This window comes from Paramisgurnus dabryanus, chromosome 8 (assembly GCF_030506205.2).
Source record: "Paramisgurnus dabryanus chromosome 8, PD_genome_1.1, whole genome shotgun sequence".
NCBI classification, from domain to species: domain Eukaryota; kingdom Metazoa; phylum Chordata; class Actinopteri; order Cypriniformes; family Cobitidae; genus Paramisgurnus; species Paramisgurnus dabryanus.
The window spans coordinates 31607934-31614338 of NC_133344.1; the positions used below are offsets into that span (position 1 = coordinate 31607934).

The following is a 6405-nucleotide window of genomic DNA, read 5'->3' on the forward strand; positions in this document are numbered from 1 at the left end:
GCACACCTGATGTATACTGACCATATGCGATGACAGAGGTGGTTATGTCAGAAAACGAAGGTTGTTTATTTCATATATATGAATGATTTGCCTAAATCATGAATCTTTCATTTATAAAAATGCAGGCAAATTTGCTTTTGCAGTATTGCGGGTAATATTCCCACAAACACCCGTCAGATTTATTAAATAGGAAACCAATAACTACACAGTTTCACATTTATGCATTTGCAGACACATTTATCCAACATGATTTGTATTGTATTTACACTGTCAGAAATAGGGGTACAGTAGGGGTCCATTTCTGTCCCCCAAGGTACAATCTACATAAAAGTACCCCAAAGGGCCCATTATTGGACCTCAAAGTACATGTATGTACCTTTTTGAGGGTCAAAAAGGTACATATTTGTTCCCAAGCATTAAAAGGTACATTTTTGTACCATTTCTTTTAAAGGATAAGGTACAATGCTAAAAGATACAGCCTCTTGCCATTTTTTTATTTGTTGTTCTAGACAACTGCTGTAAATCTGGTCAATAAAGTAAGTAACCATTGTGTCAATTTTGTTTCCTTTAGTTGGGCACATGGGTCTTGAAGTAGTGTTAGTTTTCTTCTGTTCATTGACAATGTGTTTAATTTAAAATTTTAATTTGAAATTTTAATGAAAAAAAGTTCATTTCAATTCATAAAAACTGTGCTGTGAACTCAAAAACTGCAATTGATGAACCATTACTTACAAACTAAATAAATACTGAATAACTAAATCCCTCACACACAATGGAAAAAACGCGCTTTTATTTTGACACGCGCCCATCCCCCCACATCTCACGGTCTGACTGGAGTCGAGTTTCACAGAGCAACGCAACAGGAGGATGACACAACAGTTATAAGAGCATTAACAGGTAAACACTGGAAAATCCTTCCTTCATCACCTTTAAAGCATTTTTAAACTTTAAAAATGTGTTGTTTGTCGTGACTCTTCATTTTAATACTGATTCGGTTACGGTAATTTGTGTAAAGTTGTATACGACGTGACAACGCGACATTGACACAGCACTATTGCCTCATTTTAATAGACTAATTTTAATGAGCTGGTTAATGTTCATTAAGTACACCACAGTTCTGTAAGTGGAGAAATAATTCATATTTGTGTGTTTTTCTCTCAGTAAGGACTAACATTAACTGACTGTCTGTCCTCAACCAAAGTCATTCAAGACCTGTAAAAGGTAACATTACCACATTTATTAATGTATTTTTATGTTGTTTGAGTACACCATAGTTCTGTAAGTGAAAAATAATCCATATTTATGTGTGTTTTCTCACAGTTTAGCACAAACGTTTCCCGCGCAAGTTTGAATCTCTCTCAGTCAGGGGAGATTGACTGACTGACTGACTGACTGTCTACACGCCACCAAACAGTAATTTATACAGAAACCTTTTAAAGGTAACTTTACCACATTTATTCATTAATTTATTATGTTGTGTGAGTACACCACATTTCTGTAAGTGGAAAATTAATTTATATTTGTGTGTTTTTCTCTCAGTAAGGACTAACATTAACTGAATGTCTGTCTGTCTGTCTGTTCTCAAGTCATTCAAGACCTGTTAAAGGTAACATTACCATATTTATTCATTAATTTATTATGTTGTGTGAGTACACCACATTTCTGTAAGTGGAAAATTAATTTATATTTGTGTGTTTTTCTCTCAGTAAGGACTAACATTAACTGAATGTCTGTCTGTCTGTCTGTCTGTCTGTCTGTCTGTCTGTCTGTTCTCAAGTCATTCAAGACCTGTTAAAGGTAACATTACCACATTTATTAATGTATTTATTATGTTAAGTGAGTAGACCACAGTTCTGTAAGTGAAAAATAATTTATATTTGTGTGTTTTCTCTCTCAGTAAGGACTAAGGTTAACTGTCTGTCTGTCTGTCTGTCTGTCGGTTCTCAACCAAAGTCATTAAAGACCTGTTAAAGGTAACATTACCACATTTATTAATGTATTTATTATGTTAAGTGAGTACACCACAGTTCTGTAAGTGAAAAATAATTTATATTTGTGTGTTTTCTCTCTCAATAAGGACTAACGTAAACTGACTGACTGTCTGTCTGTCTGTCTTTTCTCAACCAAAGTCATTAAAGACCTGTTAAAGGTAACATTACCACATTTATTAATGTATTTATTATGTTAAGTGAGAACACCACAGTTCTGTAAGTGAAAAATAATTTATATTTGTGTGTTTCTCTCTCAGTAATGACTAACGTTAACTGACTGTCTGTCTGTCTGTCTGTCTGCTCTCAACCAAACAGTCATTCAAGACCTTTCAAAGGTAACGTTACCACATTTATTAATTTATTTATTATGTTGTGTGAGTACACCACAGTTCTGTAAGTGGAAAATAAATTTATATTTGTGTGTTTTTTCTCAGTTTAGCACAAAAGTTTCCAGCACAAGTTTGGATCTTTACCATTGAGGGTGGCTGACTGTTCTCGACCAACCATCATTCACACGCAAAAACTTTAAAGGTACCACATTTATTTATGTTGTGAGTATACCATAGTTCTGTCATTGGAAAATTTATTCATATTTTTGTGTTTTCTCACAGATAAGTATGAACGTGCCCAGAGCAGTTTTCGATCTTTACCATTAAGGAGGCTGACTGACTATCCTCTTCCACCCGTCATTAACACAACAAAAACTAAAGAAATGTTACTCCATATGGACCTATTCATTTACTCATTATGCTGTGAGTACACCACAGTTTTATCAGTGAAAAAATTTATATTTGTGTGTTTTCTCACTGCTTGGCAAGGACAGATGTGGCCCTGTTAAAAATGTTTAAATGTTGTTTGGTTAAGGAACAGCACACTGATTTTGTTTTAAAATATTCCTGTTTGGACAGTCTGTTAAAGTCAAAGGAATACTTGATATATTTCTAAGTAAAGTGTAAATGAAAAAATTAGTTTTTAATGTTGTGACTGAACACAATGTTGTGAATGATTTGGACTGAACAGCACACTTCTGTTTTATATCTGAACCTTTTGTAAAATAAATGATTGTTCATTAAACTCACTGTGTATTTTATCTTTTCTGTTATCATTTTTTTATACTAATGTTTAAAATTTACCTTTACTCTAAACAATTGGCTAAACCAACACAAATACACTGAGTCATATGCACTTATAATTTAAAGTTTACAATATTTAGATTGAGATATATGTATAAGTTTTAAAACCATGAGTGTACCCTGTCAAAGCCAATTTTGTACCCTTTTTGAAGGGTCCATATTTGTACTGTTAAATAAAGGTACAAAATTGTCACTAGAGGTACAAAACTGGTCCCTTAAGGTACAAATCACAAGGGTACAATTTTGTACCCTCTGCCAAGGGTACAAAAACTGTACCCTTGAGGGTACAGCCCCAGTGACAAGCCATTGTACCCCTAAAGGTACAATTATGTACTTTCTTTTCTGAGAGTGTAGCATACTCTACTACAGTATGTGCATTTACATGTACAGTAGTATTCTATCAGCATGTCTTTTCGCTGGCAAACAATCCATGACCTTGGCGTTGTTAGCACAACCAACTAAGCTACATCTTTTTAGGTGGAAAAGCTCTACTTATCTTTAGATTTTTTACAGCACTCGCTTCTAATGTTTTTTTTTTCAAGTTCGAGACTCTTTTACTCCTCCTGGGTGTTGGTTTCCTACCATCATTGTACTCCAATAAAGTACCACCTTTATCTGTACAAGACGATGCCTGCTGGGTTGTACTTTGCCAGCTACACAAGATCTGCAGAAAAAGCTCTTATTCTTTAGAGCAGGGCTAGTCAACTGTCCAAATGCAGCCCTCCGAACATCTTCATCCGGCCTGTCGGTCATCTTTGTCTGATTTAAAATCAGCTTGGTTTTACCTTTCAACTGCAGCCTACATGACAATGAAAAAATGGAAAGAGAATCGGAAAGGGGCTGTGTCGGGTGCCAGCCATCTGCGTGATGCAATTTGAGCTTTATATGCATAAAAAAAAACAATTGTTTAACTTTATCAGTAACATTTGAATCCTTCAAAAATGACTGATAAGTGAATTATTAACTATAAATATATTTGTAGATTAAAGGCTCTTGTGCTGCAATGAATTTCTCTCCCATGTTGACATGGATTTACGATAAAACTGACATTTCATTAAGACTGCCACTAGGGGGGCGAACTCCGACAGTCATGTCTGAATGTAGTGTAAAATGGAAAGGGGGTTTAGCCTATATTTTTAAAATGTGAAAAAGAAAACATGAAATGCAATTTAAGCCATAAGGAGAAGACTGGCAATATGTTTTGAATACCTGAAATATAATAATTTATGAAAATTAAACAGTTATAAACAAAAGAAGTTGATGTGCATCTTCAAATGAATACTCTGGAATTTTTGGGGGTCTAGAAGCATAACCTTGGTATTGTTTTAAAGAAGACAATTTCAAGGTTTTTACTGAAGTATCTGGAGTAGAAAGAAAATAAATAAAAATAATTAAATGAAGTAAATTTTATGCATAAAATGAAAAAAAAAAATTAAAACGAAAATATTTCACACCAGAAAATTTTAGACATAAGTCTCAAGTAGTTGTGATCCAAATTTCAAGTTAAAATGAAAAAGAAAAAAAAAAGAAAAATAGGTTTGTGTGACCCTTTTAGTGATTTTACCAACAATGGCCACTAGGTGTCAACGGTTTGCTGCATACTCTTGTAACAAATTAATAAATTACTGTCACTGCATTATTATTACTGCTAAAACGTTTGAAAATTTAAAAACTACATTCTGAGAGCTTTCAAATTAAATATAGTTTTGTCAAACCTTTTTTTAGGTTTAGAGGGTATCAGTGTAGCCTATGTATATAAATATTTTTGTAGATTTATACTAGGATATAGCGTTATGCATATATATTAATTAAACTCACTAGATTATTTCTATCACCTTGAAATATGAAAACTACATTCTCAGGGCTTTCCAATGATATATAGCTGTCAAGCTTTTTTGGTTTAGAATAGGTTATTAGTGTATATAATAACAACATGGCTCTCACAATGTCATTCCTTTCCCAAAATCCTGATGATAAATGAATCCTACACTTTTAGAGCTTTCAAATGATGTATAGTTTGTCACAATTAGATAAGAATTTACATGCAAAACACTGAAGTAAGCGTAGGCGTCTCGCTAGGGGGAAAGTGACATTTAGCAGGATATAAATGTTTTGAGGCACACTCTCTTCATAAATGAATCAATTACTCTCCCTACATAATTTATTTCACAAAATACTGTTGAAATTCGTATTCTAGAGGCTTAGACCTTTCCAATGATATATATTTTGTCATGAAAGATTACAATTTCCATCAAAAATATTGAAGTAAACTTAGGTGTTCAGGATATGAGACGGGAAACAGTTAAGAAATATATATAAATGGGAAAAAAAGGTGTTAATAACAAAATGTTATTTTTCATTACTACCCAATTACTGTATGCTTTACCAATGCTTTATAAACTATTTTTGGGTTGAATTTCCCACCAAAAAATGTGGCATAATATACAATTACAGTTATATTCAATTACCAATACATTACTCATACTGTGATATAAGGTTTTGCTCACCCCCACTGCAGAAATGCAATAATTTTATTTGGAACCGTTGAATCAGATCACTAAAATGAGGTTTGCTTTTCATATTATCATCTCAATTCCTGAGTCTAGGAAATGACCTCATATTACATACGATATCAATATGATTTAACCATGGTACGGTGTACGTTATGCAATACAGATATGTATATGCTTTCAATGCCTCTACATTACAGCTGATAGGGTGAACTTGTGAAGAAATATCACACTGGGTCAAGTAAGAAAATATTCCAAGGTTGTAGATGTGTTACACCATGGCTGAAAGCTTTTGTTTGGTTGCACCCCAGCCTGCACATCTGGTGTTGCTTTGCCTCACAACACGAACAACACGATAGCAATGCACTGCATAAATGTTCTATTAGCAGTGCCGTTTACAGGGAAGGGAAAGCTTTTTATAAGCATAATGTGTGCATTTCTTTTTTTTTTGTCAACCAAACTAAAACAACCAGTAATTGTTGGTGTTGAGTTGTGCAACATAATTATTTACAGTAGTTTTTCTCCACCCTCTTGTCTTTGTTCATCTGAGAGGGATTGTGTTTAGAGGTCAACATTTATGTTTGGGCAGCACAGTTGCATCAGTCGGGGATCACTAAACCATCTGGCACTTGCCACGCTACATACTGTAGGGCTGTGGGTGCAAAGCATTTCAACAGTAAAGCTTTTGAGATATATGGATTAGTACCAGAGCAAAGCTACAGTCTAAATGATTCAAACACTAATCGAACAGGACAGTGATTTATTTTTCAT

At 33.9% G+C, this 6405-nt stretch overlaps 1 long non-coding RNA gene across 3 annotated transcripts; it reads left to right on the plus strand.

Moving 5' to 3' along the window:
• The first annotated feature begins 793 nt into the window (after nucleotides 1–793).
• LOC135771346 (uncharacterized) lies at nucleotides 794–3463 on the plus strand. Of its 3 annotated transcripts, XR_010542891.2 has the most exons (9): nucleotides 794–897; nucleotides 1162–1221; nucleotides 1321–1439; nucleotides 1540–1606; nucleotides 1778–1797; nucleotides 1898–1973; nucleotides 2249–2326; nucleotides 2426–2522; nucleotides 2603–3463. It is a non-coding gene; the product is annotated as an uncharacterized lncRNA (long non-coding RNA). The 3 variants fall into 3 exon arrangements; XR_010542890.2 differs by lacking the exons at nucleotides 1540–1606; nucleotides 1778–1797 and having other exon boundaries at nucleotides 795–897; nucleotides 2603–3462; XR_012337170.1 differs by lacking the exons at nucleotides 1778–1797; nucleotides 1898–1973; nucleotides 2249–2326 and having other exon boundaries at nucleotides 795–897; nucleotides 2603–3462.
• The last annotated feature ends 2942 nt before the right edge of the window (nucleotides 3464–6405 follow it).